The sequence below is a fragment of the Amphiura filiformis genome, chromosome 19, assembly GCF_039555335.1.
Source record: "Amphiura filiformis chromosome 19, Afil_fr2py, whole genome shotgun sequence".
NCBI lineage: Eukaryota > Metazoa > Echinodermata > Ophiuroidea > Amphilepidida > Amphiuridae > Amphiura > Amphiura filiformis.
Window position 1 is genome coordinate 57,246,763 of NC_092646.1, and position 24,657 is coordinate 57,271,419.

Sequence of the window (24,657 nt, forward strand, 5' to 3'; positions counted from 1 at the left end):
ACATCAGTAAGCAAAAGGAGTTGTACGCGACGTGTGTGACGAACATGAACTTGAGGCCTAAATTTGCAAATAAAACAGGTTAGTAAACATTTAAATTTTCTTTAAAGGTCTTCTTGACTTTTGGAAACATTGCTGGATGATATTTCAACTTGGTTTTCCATTATGTATCATCAGGATAATTATGTTAAAATAGTTAAGCTTACTGAGCAGTTAATACATGCCTGCTGCACATGACTTGCATGCTGTACAATCATGAATGCACCATTCGACAGACACGAAACAGTGCCTTGAAGTTGACATGCTTAAGGACTTGTACTTTGTACAAGACCCAGTCATGCCAGTTTGGAATATTTGCTGCGGGCAATCAGGCCCGTAGTCTGGATTATTTGGGGGAGGAGGGGGGTTATTGATTTTGAAAAAGTGGACTTTTTCAAAATTTGGAACTTTTTGGACTGGGCGGATTTGGACAATTTTGGACGGACCAAGAAGGCATAAAAACGGGGGTGCTGGCTACGGGCCTGGGGGAAATGCAAATGTTTATTGTATAATTAAGAAACTAGGCCCCTAGCCTAGCCCTAGTCATATCGTGCAGCAATGTTCATCATGTGCTAGGTCATTACAATCGCAAATTTTTAATTTGCGATTGTACTGTTTTTGGTCAGTTCTTCTTCTTTTATTCTTTCTTCTGTCAAACCTATAACGAGCCATCGTAGCCATATGCTCTAGGCTAGTGTCCAACTCGGGGTCAAAGGTCATAGGTCATTTATGGCCAAAATGTGATTTTCACTAAAAATGCTTCATCTTCCACAAATTACATAATACAATGACGTCACTTGCATACCTGCATCGCCTTAGCCAGTGTCTAAAGGTTGTACAAAGAATTGGGGTCAAAGGTCATTAAGGGGGTAAAATCTCACAATTGCATTATCTCGACATCCGTAATGGGTATGGGGGCTCAAACTCGGTGACAACAAATCTCATGACCAGGGGAACATTTTACAGGGTCAGGTCAAACTTAAAAAGGTCAAATTTTAGAAATGCATTTTCTGTACATCTGTAAGGGGTACGGGACTCAAACTCTGACAACAAACTTAATGACCAGGGGAATATATTGAACACTTTGCAGGGGTCAGCTCGGTCAAAGGTTATCTTGGGTCAAATCTTATAATTTCTTCTTCTGGACTCAAACTCAGTGACAGCAAATCTCATGACCAGGGGAACATTTTGCAGGGGTCAGTGAGTTCAAGTCATGCAGAGGTCAAATTTTAGAAATGCATTTTTTTGGACATCTGTAAGGGGTACGAGGCTCAAACTCGGTGACAACAAAATTAATGACCAGGGGGGGGATATGTTGGAACACTTTGCAGGGGTCAGGTCAAAGGTTAACTGGGGTCAAACATTATGCCGTAATTTCATTTTTTGTAATGGATATGGGGGCTCAATTTCCACACCACCACATTGGGTTCGTTACTTTTAATGCACTCGGTGTTTCTACCGTCCCGACTCAAACGATTCTAGAAGTTGTTCTCACAAGCCCCGCCTACTTTCCCTGCCTTCTCGGCAACCCGGAAGTAACTTTTTCCATTGGTTTGTGTGGTGCAAAATGAGGAAAATACCAATATGTGGCAACGAATTACAGGAATTCCAGTCATAGATCTCGACTGAAAATGGATACATTAGGTAAGTAACACTTTCATTTATGTCATATCAAAAAATTGTTGGAGATCTATGACCAGTTTGGTAGATAATCGAGTTGAAATGTGGGCATGTTTTTGGCATGGTCTAGGTGGGAATAACAGGTTCGTACATGTAAACTCAATGGGAATCTCTTACGACTAGGCTAAAATACAACAATATTTTGTAAATTTTCCTCGTAAAGAAAAGATCGGTCAAGGAAACCTATATGAATATGTTGTCAATACTTCACTTGACCCAAATATATGATTTATTTTTGTAATGAGAGAATCGCACATGGAATTTTAGAGGATTTTGATAGCAGTTCCCGCACCGTAGAAAAGCTGCTCTGTCATGAGCCGGAAATTCCATCATGAGCCTAGATCCTGATTTGTTTTGCCAATTGAAGCTTCTAATGTTGGCTGAATGTTTTTGATGATATCATGAAAGTCAATCTGTGACAAGATGTAATTTTGCTACGGAAAGTGCTATGACAAAACGATTTTCAGTTTTGGCTTTCTTTATAATCAAGGAGTTTAATTTGATATAAAATGATGCAGTGTTTGATGGCAATGATTTGACTGAATTCACCTTTCAGGGGATGTAATTTTCTTCGGCAGGGGTCATGAATATGTCGGTGACTGAAGTCAATTTTTTATGACCCCCCTCCATCGCGGATCGCGGGCTAAAATTTTTACGACCCCCCTATCGTGGGTCAAAAAATTTTAGGACCCCCCCTTCTGTCAAAATTTTAGAGCGGAGTACACGAAACGCGTTAAATTTTTTGACCATAAGCGTAAAGAAGGCGCACGGAGTGCGCAAAAATCTTGCATTGTATAAAGATTGTGTGCACATTTTGTTCAAAAAAAGTGTAAGAAAAGTTACACCAGTCGCCAGCCCTTAATAATTCTATAACCCCCCTATTTTGAGTGCTACAAAAATTATAACCCCCCTATTTTTGGTCTTAAAATTCTATGACCCCCCAGTATATTCATGACCCCCCCTTCTGAAGAAAATGATAGCCCCTTATACCTATAAGGGGCTCAGCTGTGCAATAATTATGAGCCCTGGAAGGAGGGTAAAATTGGGGGGCAAGCAAGCGATCCGAGGGGGGCAAGCAATTTTGGCACACATTCATGGGGTGCCTTTTAAATAAAATGCTCTAAAAAGGCTTAGGAAAACAGTATGGAAACGCTGAAATATGCAAATTTTCATGCTCGCTGTGCTCGCAACATATCCAGACCTTTTAAGGTTTGCAAATTGGGATCCCAAAAAATTTGGCATGTGTTGGGGGCAAAGATTTTTGGCAGGCCAAAAGAGGGAGGAAAGCGATTATTTTGCAGGCTGAGAGGGGGGGCAAGCTATTTTTGGTGGGTCATTCGGACATTTTATTACCCCCGATAATTATTGCACAGCCCCTAATATGGCACATAAATGAACCCTGTGGTGTGCAACCGATGGTGGAGGGGGATTGGGGCACCAGTGGCAAAACTACACTTTCATTGCAATCAAGGGAACAGCTAGCTGGGGGTAAATCTGCCACCACCGCCAAGGGGGGGGGGGCTGGGGAATACAGATGCATGTGCTCATTTGGGGGGAGTGGGTGGGCAAGGATTTCAAACCAAGCCGCTGTAACAGCCCCATGCGGGGATTGTGCCACTGTCCCAGCTTTACCCTGACAAATTTTCTAAAATCCTCTTTTTCTTTTTCAGGCCTACTAAAAGGTCAGAGCTACACTGTACAAGTAACAACCAACTGCCAGACACCATTAACCAATGCCACTGTGAGCCATTTCATGTCACATTTTGCAGCGGAGGCAGATGGAAGTCATGGAACAAATGAAATATTAAAAGGACTGAAATAATGACCGGATTCAGAAACGCACTTCAATCTCACTAATTGAAGAACAATACTTGTGTTGAAAGTCGGGACTCATAAATTAGGTGTAACAGAATGTGTGAAAATTTATTAAGATCTATTAGAAATATTCAATCCAATAGATTAGAATTCAATCTAATTCAATTTTAATATATGGGATTAAATTTGCTTAGATTGATTTTTAACCTCTTAGATTAAAATCAAATTAGATGTATTCAAATTAGATTTTTAAAAATCCATCCAAATGTTTTTAGATTAAAAATCAAATAAGATTGAATTCTAGATTGAATATTTCTAATAGATTAGATCCAATTTTGGATTTGTCCCAGATCACAATCACTTAGAGGGAATATGCTGAATTGTATTATAAAATAAAGACTGCACAAAAAGTAACGCAGCTGTTATAAACATGCCTGTAGCGTTTGAACTAATAATTGTGTTCACAATATTTCAACATAGAAAGAAGGATGATTTATTTACGCGCATTTTGATACCCCATTAGTCCAATCTCGTTCAATAATAACAACACAGCAGTGTTTTTAAAGAAAAATACCGAATTGAAAGTTGCGGTTATTTGTATTGATATGAAGTCATTGATTGAAACCATTGATTGCTGTAAATGGCAACTTTTAAATTTGTGGTTTTTCTTTAAAAGCACTATGTACTGTGTTATCAGTATTGAACGACATTTCACAAATGGGGTATCAAAATGAGCGTAAATAAATCATCCTTCTTTCTATGTAGAAATATTGTGGAAACGATTACTAGTTCTGAACTTATAGGCATATTTCAGCTGTGTTACTTTTTGTGCAGACTTTTATTGGATATCTTCCATCACACAATAGAGGATACATGTAGTAAAAAATCCCCATCATTTATTATCTATTAAGTAGGTGTGTTCAACTGTTTTGGTTTGTTTGACTTCCTTCTTCATACTTTTTTAAAAAAAAAATAGTGCTTTTATTTTTTCACTTCCTTACAGATCTCAAAATAAATTAAAACAATGATCAAAGCTACATATTCACCATGCATTTTTGTTTATTTCATGAACTCTTGTCTTTCTAATAATTATGTACCAGAGAAATAGGTGTAAAAATACATTTAGTAATGAAGTATGAGATAATGAGTGCAAAAAGACCATTTATTTACAGTCTATTGGCAGCCACTAGTCTTTTGAGAAGGCTTTTGTTCAGATCTTCATTTGGGGGGGGGGGGCCCTTTGTCAAGGCCATTTGGCACCACTTGTCAAGAGGAATGAAGAACACCTTGAAGTTAACAAAGATCAGGGGCACAAAGGCCAAAACTGAAAAACTGCAGGCAATGGCCCTGACTGAAATTCGAGTCCAGCTTGTGTGTTAATATGGTGCCTTCACAAAAGACTACATTGTAGCATTGACTGACATCGGCTAGTCTTTCCTGAAGGCTTTGGGTGTGAATGCATTGATGCACAGTCACAGCTTTCATGAAAGAAACAGTGTCTGCCAATAATAAACTATGAACACTTACACTCCTTTAAAAGCATTTATAAGTCAAGGGTTTACATGTAGGACCTTCTTTTATTTTAGTTTTATGTTAAGGGTTTACATGTAGGGTCTTCTTTTATTTATTTAATAAATAACAGACATTAACGAGGCCTTATCTGCAATAGCTGCCAAGTGTCATATTTTAGATAAATTATCAAAATGTCTATGGGGCAGCTATTGCAGTTAGGCCTTCTGGTCCTAAACCCTTGATTAGTGGACTGGATACTCATCATATTTACGGGGATGAAGGTAAACCAGTAGCAGCTACTAAACAATTTGGTCTACAATTACTCTATCCTGCATCCGCTAATCCTAAGGTGCGCTTAGTCATAAATGTCACTAGTCCAAGAAAAAAATGGTCGCTAGTCCTAATGGCTGCAGATTTTCCATTGCTAAGGTCTTGTAAACCTTATTTATTTTTGGACTTGTGAACCATTTCCTATTTTTTTCGGACTAGCGATCCGTATTTTTGGACTAGGGAACCTTGGCTATACATTGGTTCCCCTCAAGTTCAGTAGTGATGTAAGTGCATATTTTAGTGGGCGCCGTATTGAATCGTAAAGCGTATAGTTAATTGTGTAGCAAAAAGGGTGGTTCGTGTGGCGCAGCCATGAAAAGACATTGACGTCACTGCTGAATTTGAGGCAAACCAAAGAAAAGTGCCTAGAACATTTCCAATAATTCCATGCAACTTTTACAGCCTGTAAGGAACTATGCATTACGATTACATCACATGATGTCAGAGTCATTTGTTGAGGTCCTTATTATTTTAATAATTGGAGCAAACATTTACTAGTTAGTTTATGCACCACATAAATTACTATGCAAGTATTTAAGTTCTCATCAAATGTTCACCCTCCAGAAAAGATTTTCTTCAAAAAATTTAATTGTTGACATAATGTTGGGAAAGTTTTCAATGCATACGAGTGATAGCCCTACTACGGCCTTTTGACTGTGGTGGTCCAAAACCATGCTATATCGTAAAACCTGGCTATATCCAGAGAACTGCTAAACCCAGACTGCTAATTCCACCTTTTGGGTGGAGCGGTTAGTGGGTTTTAGCAGTTCTCGGATATAGTGTGTTTAAAAAGCCCTATAGTACGGCTAGCGAGTGATGCGACAGATAACAGATGCCAGCTGTTGACTTCAAACCATCATCCTCTTTGTCTTTCACGAAACCAGTATCCTCAGTAGTACTGCTGCACCTGGAAATTGGAATAAAATAAAATAATAGCCAATGATTAATTATTACACATTATTATCAGGATTATGGTATCTAGGCTGTTTGTGTGTTTTTAGGGGTACTACACCCCTGCCCAATTTTGTGCCTATTTGTGCATTTTCTCAAAATTATAGGGCATTGGGGACAAGTAAGATATGTATATTATAGGGGCAAGGACTACAACTACTGCACTGGAAATTTTATATCAGCACAGACAACAGTTGTGGAGTTACAGTCAAAAATGAGGGAAAACCAATATTTGATCAAAAAATCAATAACTACTTGCTTTGAGTTGCTGAATTTTCAGTACAGTAGTTGGGAGTCCTTGCCCCTATACATATCTTACTTGTCACCAATGTGCTATAATTTTTGAGAAAAATGCAAAAAAATAAGCACAAAATTGGCCAGGGGTGTAGTACTCCCTTAAAGCCTTAATGTACTATCTTTTTAAATTTTTAGATTTTCCTTCCAAAATGATAAATTATTGTAGCAGAGTCATGATATGCTATTTCAATAGGTGTGAGGTCAAAGGTCATAAAGTCAAAAGTAGTCACTTGCAATCATTTTGCAATTTTAATTTTTTTTTATGAACTGTGAGAGCGGAGACAGATTTAAAGCACTAATCTGTAATTTACTAAGTCTACTAGTCGTGCATAGTTTCATGGGCATAGCCATCTTTTTTAGTAAGGAGGGCAAAATAAAACTTAGGTGGTACACAAAAAACTCTGCATTGCAAAAAAGTTGCATCATACAATTATACATAGAGAGGTTGTATGTCTTTGAGCTTCTAAAAAGGCTTTATTGGGACGTAGCACGCAAAAATTTCAGTATTTTACACTATTTTCGGTCATGATCAGGTTAATTTCGGTAGAAATGGGTTCCTTGTCCCTTTTCTTTTGCCCTTCTGATTTTCTCTTTTATTTTTTGTCAGAGGGGCACTTTCATTTCATATATACCTGTCGTGCCTGAGAATTAAATATAGGAACACATAGGAATAAGGTATTGGCATTTTGTGTGGTGTGCTGCACCCCTTGGCTACAACTTTGTAAATGAAATTACTTACATCCTCCTCAATAAGGAAAGCTGTGCTGTTCGGTTGCAGGTGCTTTGCTTCAGCGTGTGTTTATAGTTCAGATTTTTGGAAGATATGCCTTGCTGAATGGACCTTTCGTGTGCCAGTTTCTGGAAAGACAATACAGTATGACATTGTAATTAAAGCCATTGTAACATTTGCTAAGGGGAAAGCCCTGAATATTTTTCAAAATTCTGTTTTTACACGATTGCTTTGTAAACATATAGTAGGCCTACATACTCTGCAAAAATCAAGACTTTATGTTTGCTCACTTGCTGTGGGTTGGGATTGAGACTTAAGGGGCTATTTCATTATAAATGACAACATTGAGTCCCAAAAGGGGTCAAAATTCAAACTCATTTATTTCATGCAAATTCATTATCATTTCAAAGTTCAGATGGTGTGTCAATAATTCTCAAAATATTAGAGCGTCAAACCCTCAGGAACCATTAAAAAAATTAAATTGAATTTTTGCTGTGTAAAACATAGCTGCCGTCTGGAGGGGACATTTTTTTAAACAATTTAATACACAACTTTGAAAGAGTATATGTAACCAACATTGGGTTCATACTTATTCATATTTAGTCTGTAATAATTGTTGTATGTTCCTTTACACTTCAGTGTCTTAAATATGCCAGTTTCAATATAAAACAATTAGTAAATTGATACTAATCCAGATAAATGGTGCAAAATTACTACATATTTTAAGGATAAACTTTATCTTCACATGAAAAATTCATGAAATAGTCATTTTGTCCTGCCCAATAGCTACACTGATGCATAAGTGAGTATTCTGCGTCAATCTGTTGTACTAGTCATGGAAAACCTAAAATAAAAGACCCTCCTGTGTCATTTGTTCTGGATAGGACACATTTTTAACACATAATAAAGCATACTTTAACTTTAGAAATAGCTGCATCAATATTATTGCATCAATATTATTGCATAAAAGATCCCCAGCATTTAAAATCCACTACAAACAGGGTTAATATTCTGGTTAAATTAGGAATATTGCAATTTTTAGCTAACCAAGTTCAATGCAGAATAATATCATATGTGTTCTCAACAACTGGACAATAATTTGAACACTAAAGTGGTTTGTAAGCATAATTTGCAATAAAATGCAAAAATTTCTTGTGGGTTTGGCTCTTTGAAATTTTTATTTTTAGTTTGTTTACCAATTCATGGAAATGACATAATTGTGCTGGAGAGGACATTTGTTAAATTGCAAACAGAATCGTGGATACAGGCTTGCAAAAATGCAACAAATACCAAATCATGTGCCACTTTGGTAGAAGGAAGACCACTCTTCCTCTACAAATTTCACATTCTATGATATAATCCTTCTTATTTCAACAATTAGTAATTAACTTCAGTTCTGGAGAGGACAAATTTTTAACGCGGAACTGTGGTATCAAGAACAAGTGGTCTACTGTATGTAAAATAAATGAATTCCTCAATCAGTGCCCTGTCCCATCAATTGGTAATATAACACAGATTATACAGGTAGGGTAAGGGTTTATATTTCCTCTTTAATGTTAACAAAAATGGAGGCATGAATTGGAGAGGACACTCATTTTTTATTTAACATAAAATGCCAATTTTGCAAGAATCTACAGTATTCTAACATTTTGCACCACTTTTCACCATTCAACTTGCATGATGTTCCACACATATCATATTTTCATTGCAACAAGCACATTGCCATAGAATGTACCTAATTTTTCAAAGAATTAATTCAGAATACATGGGCAAAATGAAATGGGACTCCAAAATTGGGTTAAAATGTACCTTTTGGCAATTTTTTATACAAAAATAGACAGAATTCTGTAAAAATGCTCATGTAGCTTGTAGTTTGTGGCATACTTAGAATTAAGTTAATAACACTGCATTATCACCCTAATTATATCAACCAGATATGATAAAAGCCATTTTTGTGAACGTGTCATTTATAATGAAATAGCCCTAAGATGAAGTCAAAATCATATTTTCCTATAGACGAATCAAATTTCACGCATTCCCCAACCTCAATGGCGGCCATAGCCGCGACGGGGACCAAACTATCTCACCTAAAATGTGAAATGATGCGCCCTTGAAGGATATTTTAAACTGCATTCTACCACCCGTGTTACACGCAGACAAAAGAATGATGACAGTTTACAACACAAAAGAATCTCACATCAAATTTTAAGCGGGTTTAATCCACCCAATTGGGCACTCACAACACCTGTTTGGTGCATGCAGGGACCCTAATAAGGCCAAATAAAAAAATAAACATGTTTCACGCCCCTCCGCTTCCTTTTTGAGGTTTCTTCAAATATATTTTTATTTTTTGAAATTCGGTTATAACTTTTCAAAATATATGTCTAGGAAGTTAGGATGCTTTCTATAGCCTTGTTAAGATACAAGAAACACGTTAGGAAGGTTTTGTGATCATTTGAGGGGTGTAACTCTCCTCCTTTTCCAGGCATTATTGTATACGCTAAAACACTGAGCTCTAAGTATGGCTATTTACACCAATTTTGTGATAAAAATAGAAAATAAAAGACCCTCTTCCTCCTTTTTTTTCGAAAACCCGGACGTGAAACATGTTTTTTATTTTACTTGGCCTAATGGCCGACCAAATCCTGACCATGACTTGGCTCGTTGGATTCGTCTATACTATAGCGAATCCTCACTGCCAGTTAAAATTAATGTTGTGTCGTTTAGTTTTACTTGTGCATTAAAAAATTAATGAGTTATAAAAGAAACTCACCTTGCAGAGTCGAGGTACAAACAACACACCCAACATACTCAGCCAGGAGAACGGTATACACATACACGACATACACTGTATTGCAATGATCATGAATGTACAGTCATGACAGTGCATGAACAACAGATCTGTGTGATGCAGTGGTGAATGGGACAAATCTCGTCATGTTTTCGTGTAGTCCGAGGTGCTCTGACGATAACACTCCGATCGCCAGGCAATCTACGTGTAGTAGGCCAGTGGGACAACGAAAACGCTACGTGAACGAGCTAGTTTTCGTGGTATATTCGATGTCCGTGGCCTTAAACTGTCCTTATCCATCATGTCATTTGCTTCTCTAAATATTCAGTGAATTAAATACTAATATTACTATTGCAAACTAGTCCAAGCACGTCGCTAAAATGAGGCAAATAATTCGATTTTCGCAACTGGATACTTCTGTCAGTGTTATGACTGTCGCAAAACAGCTGATCGAGGTCAGAGGTGAAATCTGTCAATCAAACTACTTTCGCGCATGCGCAAATGGCACACCTGAACTTAGGGAAATATTTTGCCGAAGGCATTGAGGTGGTGTGCTCAATTTCGGTGACAACAAACCTCGTGACCCGGGAAACATTAAGGTCAAAGGTCAGGTAAAATGGTCATTAAAGAGTTACATGCCTTGCGATTGTCTGCGCTCTGTGAGCGCAAATCATTATCTCTAGTGTATTTTTAGACATTAAGTTACTGGTAGGGCAGACTAGATGTGTCTTTGATGATTTGACATGAATTTCAATGTCAAAATGACAATGATTTTTAAAAATAATATACTGAGTGATAGTGATACCAAGTTTGTGGAAGTCCACATCCCACTGACAAAATGATATTTTAATAAGCGCAGAATTATGAAGAATACAGGGCCCAGGATCAATATGGCTAGGCGTAAATAGTAGTACAAGTAATATTTAGTTAGTAATCTTAGGACTAGGCTAGTGGAATTTGTGGAATAAAGCTTTTTTCAAATAAATAGAGCTTACAGCCCGGATAGCAACGTTTTCACGTATTTTGTGTGGGACCTGAGAGCACATATCAGACATATCTAATTGCATTTTGATTTGAATACGAGGAATGTCCTTCTAGTACGGTATCAAATAATTTTGATTTTTTGAAATTCGAGATTAAAAATTAAATTCTATAAATCTAATGATATACTTAAAGTGTATGTAGCTGGGACGAAGATATAGATTGTTCCCCGACAAAATTTAGGTCTTTTGGGGAAAAATCTATATATGAAAGGTCAAAATTGTCAATTGATAGTTGGCTTTTCATCCCAGCTACATACACTTCAAGTAGATATCATTCGATTTATTAAGTTTACTTTGAGAAAATTCTGTTAACTGTCAAAATTGCCATTTTTAATAATTTGCCCCAAAATCTTTATTGCATCGCGAATTTCAAAAAATGTGCAAAGATGGGTGACCGACCCCTTAACATAACTTTAGGCTAGCTTGACATAAAATATCTATGCAATGAATAATAACTACTACATGAGTACTGGCCTACATTTACGTATCTTCTGCTTTAATCATGTTAATGTTCGCTTGTGCTTCCTTGGTATAGGCCTAGTTGCAACCGCTTAGTAAACATAACGGGTAGGCCTATATCTAATCTTTTCTGAGAGACTTAAGGTTAAGGACCCATATATTAATAATCTACTTATCTTCGTTTTTAATAGGCTAAATGAATTATGAACTTTATTCAGTATTAGAAAGAAAGTGAGGCTATTTTTAATTTATCATTAAACTTATCACTGCTCTATGTCAAAAATATCATGTTCTCTGAGTATGCCTACTTTAAACATGTGCAGGCATGAGCCAATTAGTGTTGAACACTTTTTAGGCAGATTTTTTAGGCAGAAGATTTCACATCCCCAAATAATGTCTCTAGTCTAAAGCATGTGTCTAAAGGAGCAAAAATAAGTTATAATTTCCCTCTTTTTGGTCCCAAGAATGGCCCTAAGAATTGTTCAGCAGAATGACCCTAAACAGTCAGGAGTAACAGGTCTACCTTCAGTAGGCCTATGCCTATTTTACATTAAGCATATTAATCGTACTGCAAGTCTATGTCAAATATAATGTTTTTGTATGTGTATTTTTAAATCCCTAAATTGTTATTTTTGTCGTTACAGCTGACGTGTTGTTGTGCCACGTGACAATGGAATCAAAACAAGATTGGCCATGCAATAGACAGACTAGTCCATGACAATGTACAATGTATAAAGCATCAAGAAAATTGACTTAACTTAGAAAGTTTAGATGCAGCCAAAGATTTCGGATGAACTAACAACTTGAGAGAGCCATAATTTTAATACAAGAGCATGGTCAAATCAAAGATGGAGTAAACTGGCACGGCATGGCATGGACCAACTCCTACACTGAATAAAGTCCATCGTTGAGCAGTTGCTGCCACATACTACTCATCCGTTCAAGATCTAACTTAGTTGTTAGTCATCATTCATTCCATATAGCCCGCAGATGGAATGAACTCACGCCACACATTCCAGGAACTGTGAAATGGACCAGCTTCAAAAAGTGTTTTGGTCAAAAATGTGATTTTTGGTCAAAAAATGTGCAAACCCATCAGCTTAATGATAACAACTGTTCTTGCCTTGATATGTGTCTTGACATAGAAAGAACTAAGCAAGCAAATACAGATTCTGGTCTAGATTTTCTTAATATTGGTATTGATGACATCATCAATGCGATATAAGCCTACTGATAGGGTTGACGTTTTCAATGCTTATCTCCTTAAAACTGAGCACGACAAGGATCCTTTGAATACGTTGAAGGGTGGATTGCAAACGCAGAACAGCTATTGATCACACTATCTGTATATGATTTGATCATCAGTCTAAGAAAGCTCTGTGAAGTTATTCGATGAGAAAAATAGAAGTATTCAGTTGTATAATCTATCAACAATTTCCAGTTTAGTTATACGTGTAAAAGTCAGGACTTAGAAACCATAATTATGTTAAAGATATCTTACATGGTATCAGAAGTTTTAAGTAAGTTGTAACGTGAAAAGAAGAAAAACTTGAGATTTTTACTCAAGATTTTTACGCAAGCCAGGGGAAACCCTATATTAACATTAAGTAAAATGGGCACATTGCATCCAGTACATTCTTAAAAGGTTCCAAAAGGGTCAAGTTCTAAAGTGTCCTCCTAGTACATTATATAGGCCTATGGATAACCCTCGCACTTTAACACAAACAGCTTTCTGAAAATTCACGAGTTCTTTTGAGAACCATCACAAATCTAATGTGTTTAGGCTCTAAATGTCCAGCTCTAACACTTTTTAAACAAATACACACGTTTTAAAGGAAGGCTCCGCCTATCACAACATTATTCCCTATTATATGTAAGAAAAATAATTATCATGCACGAATCACGTGGTTTTATCTAAAGCAAACTCATGGCGACCATGTGATTCGTGCTTGATTATTATTTTTCTAACATAAATTTATAAGGCATGATGTTATGATTCCCGGAGACTCCTTAAAGTGCTTAGGAATAAAAGAAAATATTGTTTTCCACATTTTCACGAAACGATAGGTATTTTTGGCAACTCCAACTCCTAAACATCACAAATCACAAATAAAAAGCTTACATATCTAATTTCTAAAAGTTTAAAATGACTTTCAGCACAAAGCAACCTTGAATTTTCGATGTGTGACACACATCTTCATGGTAGGAAGTCCTGTGATGTTGTTACTTGTTACATATCTAAACATGTCACTTAGCTAAACGTTAGCAGTGTTGAAGACGGGGTATAAGTGTTCAGGATGCGTTTAGATACAAATTGTATCAAAGTATGATACATGTAACCATGGTAACGTAACTTGAAAATCAAAAGGACGGAGCTGATTTTATTTTGGATTTGCGATGTGTAGGAGAATATGTTTCAAAATATGAAACCATAACTTACCCTGAATTCAAACTCTATTAAGGGATGGAGTATGAACGTTTGGACAGTATTTATTGTGGGACATTAGAGCACATCAGACATATCGAATTGCATTCTGAATACGAAGAATGTCCTTCTGATATTAAATAATTTTGATTTGTTGAAATTCGCAATGTAATACACATTTTATAGCAAATCATTAAAATTGATATTTTTGATATTTAACAGTACTCGAAGTAAACTTCATAAATCTGATGATTTATACTTGAGGTGTATGTAGGTGGGATAAAAACCGACGATCAATTGAAAATTTTGACCTTTCGTATTGAAGATATAGATTTTTTTCCCCCAAACACCAAAAAAATTGGGTCTTTTGGGGAAAATTTTCAATGTTTCAAGTGTTTTTGGTGTTTTCCAGCTAAGGCGGCAGCCACTATGAAAGTGGCTATACCATCTTGAACATCTATAATATTCCTGGTTGATTTTATACCAATAATAGGTGAAAGAAGTGTCCTGTATGTATATGTTGTCAACTCTATAATAACATGTTAAAATATCGTGCATCTATTTTTCAAAAGTGTTTTTAGAACGTTATTAAAACGTTTTTATACCCTTTATGTAAACCAACAATAAAACGTTATCTGTAAAATGTTTTGTGTTTGCTTGGCAACTCAACTTGCAGGCTCTGCGACGACGTTGAAAAATTGATATGATGATGATATCAAAAATAAATTTCAAAGTTCAAGGTAACTCGACTTATGGCCTAAAACGCGACGCTTACTTTGCACGTAAAATATATGGAAAGCTATTTAGGATTTGAAGGTTAAAAATAGGTAAAATCATCAAATTGAGGCTTTTGCGTTATTTTTGGTCATAAAATTTATATTTATATGTGATTTTTGGTCAGGGTCAAAAATGTGTTTTATGGTCAAAAATGTGATTCATGGTCAAAATGTGATTTTTGGTCAAAAATGTACTCTTGGTCAAAAATGTGATTTTTGGTCTAAAATGTGATTTTTATCAAAAATGTGATTTTGGGTCAAAAATATGATTTTCGGTCATGTGATATTTGGTTAAAAATGTTATTTTTGGTCAAAAATAGGATTTTCGGTCAAAAATGTGATGTTTTGTTAAAAATGTGATTTTTGGTTCAAAATGTGATTTTTAGTCAAAAATGTGATTTTTTGGTCAAAAATAGGATTTTTGGTCAAAATGTGATTTTTGGTCAAAAATGTGATTTTTGGTCAAAAATGTGATTTTTGGTCAAAAACATGACCGCCGCGCACGGGCCCACCGACTCCACGGCCGTTTGCCTCCCGCGTTTAGACTAATTCCAATCAGCCGTCTACACTTCGCATGTACTGTGTATGCTTCGTAGTGACGACTGATTATCTTACAGCCAATATCATGACGGACTTCTGAAAACTATTCAATGCGACTTCAGTTGTGCGCCGTAGCGCGACTGACTAGCGGCGCCCGTGTACCGCGTCGCTGTACCGTGCCGCTTTGACAAGATCGCGCTTTGAACTTCTAAAAACAACAAACTCGGTCAAAAGGTCAATTTGGACACAACTGCGCATGCTCTATGCCACAGGAATCCTGTTGCAAAATCCGTCACTTTTTTTCCACGTAGTTTTCTCAGTCGTCAATCCAGACGGTTGACGACTGAGGGCAGCAGTCTATCCCGCGTTGCGGTGCCGACTGCACCGGCCCTCCGACGCATGCTCCACTGCACATGGCCAACCGACAACACACCCGGTACACTCCCGCGTATGGATGCCGACTGCACCGTCCCTCTGCACCGACCACTGCGCGCGGCTCACCACGACTCCACACCCGGTTGCATCCCGCGTATGGGTGCCGACTGCACCGGCCCTCTGCCCCGACAACGACGGCGATACCAGTTACCCAGGGGCGATACCAGGCCTAGCCTATAATCATGAATTCATGATAATATTCTCCCAGACGGACCACAGCGGTGAGGTTCTACACGTGGGTACGTATAAATTTATTACTATATAATAGTTATATTTAAATAAATATCAGGTTAAAATCGGATTGAAATTAGGTTGAAATTTCGACGTTAATACAACGTGAAATTCAGGTTGAAATTAGGTTGAAATTTCGACGTTGAATCAACGTTGAAATCGGGTTGAAATCAGGTTAGAGTCGATTTGCAAATACAACGTGATTTCAACGTCGAAACGTCAACCTGATTTCAACGTGATTTCAACGTCGGGTGTGCATCTATTATTGATATCATGTAATTTATCAATGCACATCTACTGCTGAATCAGTACCATATATCTACTGCTGATATCAGGTAGTTCATCAATGCCTTATATATATTGCTGATATCAGGTAGTTTATTAATGCTAGGCCTTGCCGTTTGAGACGAGCGATCGCTCTCGCTTGCCACCGCTCGCCTAAAGTCGACATATCACTCGCTGCTAAATCTCCTGAAAGTTTTGTGCGCGAAATAGGCCCTACTTATTAGTCATTTGAACCGTTTTAAGGCGAAGTTCAAATTGATTATAACCAAATTAGTGATGGCCATGGAATTTGTGCAAATTTTTCGCTCACAATTATTTCAAACAAGAAGAGTCTTTCAAAAAGACACAGTTCACGGATCAGGTGTATAGTAATTTGTTCTAACTTTCCATTTTCATATCCGACCATTCTGCACTGATCTTACAATAAATTAGTGATTTGAGGCATAATGATACCTACATCCTGACTCTGCCTCATAACTCTCCATCCAGCAAGAAACTCACTGAAATCCAAACTTTCAAGGGGGCACTGAACAGTAAGCGTCGCCATTGAAAATACATGCGCCGGTGGCCTAAAAGAACGAGCTATTGCCAAGTCCGTGCAATTGACGCGATTCCAAATACAGCGCGCCACCTACGATCATGCCTGGCTGATCTACTTCGCGCAGAGCATCATGGGTAAAAGTCGACATCCATGACGCGTCGACGATGAACCATCGACCAAGGAAACGGAAACGAGTGTTGCTATCGATTACTCAACCACTTTTGTTTATTTACGTTGATGATGATCAGCTGTTGATTCAACCCTCCGACGATTTTTTTTTATTTCTGCCTCCTTTTTAAAGTTAATTTCGACAGTCATGGTTTAGGCCTACCTCTGTGAATGTTCAGAGTGTTAGGCCTATTCCCACACAAAATAATGGGCATCAATTAAACCCTTGTTTTCAAACTTTTCCGAACTTTCCGAGGCGCTTGGGAAAATACTTTAGGCTCTCGTTTACAAGAAAAGAAAACACTTTCAGGTCTTTAAGCTTTGTTGTAAGTAGGCCTATAATAGACTTGATTAAAAAAATATGATTGGGGATAGGCCTACTTAGACCCTCATGCATATATCCTTTAAAAAAAAAACAATTTTTAAACCTTGTTTGTTTTAAGTAAAGTAGGCCTAATTCTCAATATTAAGAATAACGAAATATTCAATACATATTTTAACAGCATGGACAGCGTAAAGCATTTTTTTTTAAATACGATTAAAACGTTTTCTAATTTCAAATGTACTCTATTCCTATTCAACCAACTACGGTTAAAACTCGATGTCAAAAATGTTGATGTCTCTGATCGACAATCTAGGCCTATAAACCCGATGTCAAAATGTCAATTTTCGAGTTTGGGTAGGCCTATAATAGCAAATGCTTTTGATGCAAAACAATTTCAAACAGGAAATTTAATCTAAAACGCAACTCATGCCTTTTTTATTTCTTGTTTGGATAACTTTTCCCATATTATTACCATGCGTGATACATGATTAAGATAAAAGCTTTTTGTTTTCATAAATGTTTTGAACGCTTGTCTTATTTTTATTTCTATTATTTTTTTCCTAACCTAGGCCTATAGATGTTTTACATTTATAACCTTTTTACAAACTTGACTAGATATGAATTAATTGTTTTAAAGCATTTTTCTTGTGACGTTTTGAAACGCTCTTTGTAGCATGATGTAGGCCTACTGTATGATCACGAAAGGTCGTAAATTTAGAAGCCATTTCCTTCTATATAGCCCTATAAACAAAACACTTTGGCCCCAATGTATAGGCCTAATGTCGGGAGAAAATATATACTTGCACTAAACAAATAAACCTGTTAATTTTTAAAATAAACTCTCGTGATGCAATTCTGTCAACAAAATTACATAGGCTTATGAACTGGGGCTGGGGCTCAGCCCCTCAATAAATTTGGTGCGGGGGGCTCGAATAATAGGCCTATCCTTTCTGTATGAATATTCACATTTTCATTTAGGCCTATAATGGCCTCCAAACTACATTGTTAAGCATGTTAAGTTATCTTGTTTTTGTCAAAAACATCAACTGCAAATTGTCCCTTATTGTACAGTATATCCTTCACCGTGTGTGTGTAGGGGGTGGGGTGTGTGTGTGTGGGGGGGGTTCCCCCTTCAGTCTCAAATGAAGCAGGCCTAAACAATGCGTTTACCCCTCCAATAAAGTCCATCCCCAGATTTGACCTCTTTACTTTGTAGGTTGAGTCCTTGATCCATGGGCCTGATCCATTATTTAATATGCAAGAAATGTCGACCCTCCGAATTTAAACCTTTTCCAATTTGGCCAAAGTCCACAATGCCGTAAAGGTTGGGCTGCACTACAGTTCAGTTCTTTTCACAGTGTTGACTTATAATTTCATGAGAAAGAAAAAGAAAATGGGAAAGATTTTAATCTTTCCCATTTTCTTTTTCTTTTAAAACATGTATAGGCCTAGGCCTATAGGTGTTTAAAATTGTACAATTGAATATTTAGTCGAAAAAGTTTTTGATTTTTCGATAATATGACTAAAAGAAACTCATTCCAACCAACGTGTGTTATTTGGGAGTAGGCCTAGGCCTACATTTAGAGTAAATTTCCTTGGGTTATGAATTATTAAAGGGGAAAGATGAAATAAAGATGGCATGACATGCAAGAAAGCGGAAGTAAAAATAAAATATGAAAAAGAAACATGAATTAATATTAAAATCGGGCATGACAATTGTCAAATTTAAACCTTAATTGTGACACGATCTGGTTCATGGGGGCCAAAGGAGGCATTTTTAAAAATTGTGTAACCATTATACATACAATAGGCTATCATTTTAAACCGAAAACACCAAAGGTCTAGCATACTTGGTTCTAAAGTTAGGCCTATGAAGTTTTTTCATGCATATTTTCTTGATATGCCTTAAAATAATGATCTTTTAAAATTCATGTACTCTTTTGCAGTTTGAAACTTTCTTCATCTTTATTATAATGCTAGAACTCCGAGGTATTGTTGAACTTATGCATTAAAGTCTCAAATTGAAATATTAACAAAAAATAAATGTTATTTTTATGCGGTAGGCTATGCCTACAAAGTGTTTTTATTGCGATCGTAATTCTTTTAATGTTTGATAGTAATATAATTAAAAATAAAAATTTAGGCTAAAAATCCCGGTGGGTTCAGTTTGTATTTAAAGGGAGGACGTATGACCGTTCCAGGATTTGAAAATGACCCCTATTTCACGGGGAATCGAGGACATTTGCAGCAATTTTACTCCCTATTTTGGCAAAATCAAGGAAAATTTGCCCCCAAATACATCCCCTATTTTTATCATTTTGAGGACGCATTTTCATTTCACCCCCTTATCACGAGGAATCAAGGACATTTTTCCGAAATAAATACCCCTATTTTTACCATTTCAAGGACGCTTTTGAATTTTCCCCCTATTTCACGGGAAAATGAGGACAATAACGAAAACTGTAGCGGTAAAACGCGGATGAAAGTCCTAAAAATACACCCTATTTTTCATTTCAAGAACAATTTTGCTCCAAAACACCCCTAATTTGGACAATCGCGAATAATTTTGTCCTCGAAAATTCCGCGGACATTTCTTGAAAAGTACCCCTAATTGGAACCATCATGCGTACACATTGTCAGTGAAGACTGAACCCACCGGGCTAAAAATAAAATAAGGACAAATCAAACCATTACAATAATAACAAAAACAGCAAACCAATGTGATGCATGTTTGTAAATTTACTTGAATTTCTTTGCCGTAGGCCTATCCCGCGCAGCGGGCCGCTATAAGCGCCTTCGTGCAAAAACAACACACCATTTTTAGAAAATGTAGGCCGATTACAAAAACGCAACACCTATAGTATGGATTTTCTTAAGTATGCTGGTGTTATATTATTATCGTATTGAACAAACAATAAATTCAGAAAGAATTAAAACAATTTATTCTAATAACCAAAATAAAACCTATGCGTTTTCCATTAAAAAAAGGACAGGCCTAGGCCTACTTCGCATTGACTAGGCTCGATCGCGCGTATCGGGCTGAAAAGCATCGTAAAGTTTAAAAACAAAAAAGGGCGGTTTTAGAAAATGGGATAACAAAAAGTTAACACCTAGTATCAACATCAAGTTTGCGGGTTTTAGAAAAAGGCATCTGTGAATATCAAACTGCAATATTTCACTTCAACACAGAAAATCTCAAAAAATTTCAAAAAGTACTACAAATCATTGTGTTTTTAGAGTAATCACAAACATGGTCAGCTATGGTTGATGAAAAAGGATGTCGACCCCAGACACGGGAAATGCCAATTTTCACTGCCGTCGTTGGTGGCGCGCTGTATTTGGAATCGCGAGAATTGATGGGGTTATTTGAACTGTTTGGTGATGGAGCAACACTCTTTAAATTTAATATATCTTTACTTGCACATAGGTCGACAGTTTTTCAGAAATTTCACTTTTTTAACTCAACCCGTATTTTGTAAGCGTTTCACCTCTCAAAATCGGGTTATTGACGCATTGCATTGTGGGATATCTTACACATCACGAAACAAAATTCAAGTGATTTTTTTCGCATCCATGGGCAACAAGAACATCTCAGCTTTAACATAACACCCTACAATGATGTCATACGCACAATTTGGTGGAAATACGCACATATTTGGCCTAAATTTTATGTTTTTAAGGAACTATGCAGACGTTACACTTACGGTCGCGGAAGGTTAGGCCTACTGTTCAGTGCCCCCTCAAATTAATATTACTATCATAGGCCTATTGAAATTCAATTAATATACCATGCAGATAATAACCTTGGCCCAATAATTATTAGGTTTCCAATTAAGATAAGCAAACATTACTGGGTAGATAACAGGAACTAAATTTCGTCAGTTGGAAGTAATTCAGTAAATCGCCTGTATCAAAAGAGCAGCGTATTTTTCATATAATGCAGTAATAGGCTCAGCCTTATCACAAAATAAACAATAGCATTGACCTTACCCACTAATCAGTAAAGCCTATTATAATCATGTGATGGCTCAATCCAATAGTAGAAAAAAGCACAAAAAAATAGTCCTGGCTGCCATTGTCTCAATACAAGATAAGATGTGCTAAAAAGTCCTTGTCATGTGGGGCAGTATTAGATAAAGGGATACAAACCTGGGTATGAGACATTGGGAATTATTTCATAGCCTCTTAACCACATGGTAGATGGGCTACAATAGCTATGTAAGGGATAAACTGTACATATGAGATATGGGTTCAAGTGGGGGAAATGTTCACTCCGTGAACAAAAACAGGGGAGTGCTATTCTGTATCCTTGCGAATTGCCCCAGGAGCCGCATACCCTAGCTACGCATACTGCAGTTACTGTCCGTTTTCCTATACACAATACACAGTGCTCTTTCCCATTGACGCGTGACCTCTACAAATAGCCTACGTTAAAAGTATGGGGATATGCCTAGTTAACGTCGCTGTGTGAAAAATAACCGGCCAATATTAAAAGTGCTCTTCTAAAGTTCTAGAAAATATAGTTTTGTAACATGTCCTAAATTTTTAGCTAATTTAGATGTTTGGAAATATGCGTACTTTGGGGTTTTAGTTAATGTTATAGGTAATAGTACATTGCCTAGTTAACGTCGCTGTGTGAAAAATAACCGGCCAATATTAAAAGTAGGGCCTACTCTTCTAAAATTCTAGACAATATAGTTTTGTAACATGTCCTAAATTTTTAGCTAATTTAGATGTTTGGAAATATGCGTACTTTGGTGTTTTAGGAAGGATATGTAAACGACAGATAACACCAAAAAATATGAAGAAATTATTTCCAAACCGTGTTAAGTCTGCAAACCACCATGTTTCTCATTTTCAAGAACGCTGGTTAACAATAAGCACGTATTGTCTCATTTCGTAAACAAAGACCATACAGAATTGTTCTCTAGCGCTCGCTTTATAATCGTTCACACAACTGAAAGTATAATCCCAGCTCATTGCACGTGTAAAGCAGACACATAAATTATGTTGTGTGTATTTAACCAGAGAAGATAGGATTTAATCAGTTGAGCTGTTTTCAATTAGTGTTATCTTGGTTTAATAGCTTTTAATGGGGTTTAAGTCCTGCAAAGGTCGAGTTGAATTCTACTGTAGACATGACTGCATCATGGCGACTGTCAAGAGAGTGATTCGACCACTCGCCTAGCATCATGCTAGCGAGTGATTAACCACACGCCTTTAAAATCTAGACGGCAAGGCCTGAATGATGCCCTATATCTACTGCTGATATCAGGTAATTATCAATGCCCTGTATCTATACTGTTGATATAGGGTAGTTTATCGATGCCCGTATACTACTGATATCATGTAGGCCTAATATTTACCAATGCCCATCTACTGCTGATATCAGGTAGTTTATCAATTCCCTATATCTACTGCTGATATCCTGATATCAGGATGTTTATCAATGCCCAATAGCTACTGCTGATATCAGGTTGTTTATCAATGGCCATCTATAATGAAACTCCTGATGATATCAGGCAGTTATCAATGCTCACATTTAGTGCTGGTATCAGGTAGTTTTACATCAACTGATGATATCAGGTAATTTAACAGTGCCCATCTACATGCTGATACCAGGTAGTTTATCAATGCCCAACCAACACCGATATCAAGTGATTTATCAATACCCACCTACCACTGATATCGAATGGGAGTTGGGCCAAAATATGCCTGAATACTCAATGAGTTATGATTGAAAGTGTGTGTATAGCCAATGAAATTCCAAATAAGGTGAGGGGGATATCTGTTTCAGAATCCCAACCATATCTCCCCCTACCCAAACCAAAGCCAGCGTTATCGCCCTATTTCAGCTGTTAGGGAACGTTCATAAATACCTTGGTGGGGGGCTGGAAAATTTGTAGGGGGGGTCAAAAAAGTTTTGACCTTCCAAAAAGGCAAAAGGGGCAAAAGGGGGGGTCAAGAAAGTTTTGACACCCATAAAGGGGGGTCTAAAAAGTTAAATACAAAATTTGTGCGCGCTAAGCGAGCACATTGTCACGATAAAGCCTTTTTCATCTCGATCATAGGCATAAATAGAGTAAAATACAAAATTTTTCCGCGCTACGCGCGCACATCCAGTTAAGCATTTTTTAAAGCTCCGGTATATGTATGTAAAGCAACTGCAATTGTTTTTCGTCTGTGCCCAAAAATTTTATTTCCCCCCCCCCCCCCCAAACAAGAAAGCTGGATACACCACTGATACATCAATACAATAACTTTTGAGATCTTATTTGAAAGCAATTTATTTATATTTTATGATGTCCTGACAATTTAGGCCTATTATAGACATAAGGCCTGTATTAAAGAGTGACACTGATAAATGATAAATTTATTGCGGATCTGTTTGCTTGAATTTGTAACAAGGTTGAAACTGTATACGTTTAATCCAAAATAAAGCATATTTTAAGTACTAGTATACCTTCATTATGTGTGTGTGGGGGGAGGGGGGGTCAAAAGTTTGGGTGTAGGCTATACAAAAGGGGGGTCAAAAAAAAGTTTTCAGTCCATAAAGAGGGGGGTTCTAAAAGTTTAACATACAGACAGAGGGGGGGGTCAAAAAAGTTTTGACATACCGAAATCAAAATTTTCCAGCCCCCCTACCAAAGTATTTATGAACGTTCCCTTAATGCCGGACATAAAAAAACAGCAACAACAAAATATTTATGACAATTGTTTCCTTTTTTTACTCAGCATAATTTGTTTACATGATAAAAGAGATTTTTTTAAGTTTGCAGCTTTTATGATTATATAATAAGAATAATTGATGTACCAGTTTCCTTAAGTTGATAATTGATTTCGTACATTATCGATACCATGACAAAGCATAGCAAGATACAATTAAATGTGTATGAATTCATTTGTGTGTCAAATAAATTCCGACGAGTTTTACTTCATCGATATAGCATCATTAATCTAAATCAAGGTTAAAAATAACAATTATAATAATTAATTTGATTATAACCAAATTTAGGAGTGATAAAACTATTGCTTTCAAAATGTGTACACAGAGGTAGTAGGTCGCAACTCACTGATACTTGTTCGACAATGCTGAACAAAATCCGAGGGCGCTGTTACGGAAGACCGATAGCAACAAAAGATGTCTAACCTCAGATGGCCAAACCTTAGACGTCCAAGATGCAAATAATTGATTACATAATTACATTAATTAATTACATAATTAATAATTAATTAATTACATAATTAATTACATAACTAATTAATTACATACATAATTAATTACAT

At 36.8% G+C, this 24,657-nt stretch overlaps 2 long non-coding RNA genes across 2 annotated transcripts in view; one reads left to right on the forward strand and one right to left on the reverse strand.

The window, feature by feature from the left end:
- The window catches only part of LOC140141551 (uncharacterized), a 35,504-nt gene continuing 10,847 nt past the window's right edge, over window positions 1-24,657 (forward strand). Inside the window, exons 1-2 of the long non-coding RNA XR_011857428.1 lie at window positions 1-78; window positions 12,289-13,251. This is a non-coding gene — a long non-coding RNA (uncharacterized lncRNA). The remainder of the gene's footprint in view (window positions 79-12,288; window positions 13,252-24,657) is intronic.
- On the reverse strand, window positions 5,633-10,575 carry LOC140141537 (uncharacterized). Its single transcript, XR_011857427.1, has 3 exons — window positions 10,125-10,575; window positions 7,361-7,479; window positions 5,633-6,280 (listed from the first exon to the last, which is right to left on the reverse strand). It is a non-coding gene; the product is annotated as an uncharacterized lncRNA (long non-coding RNA).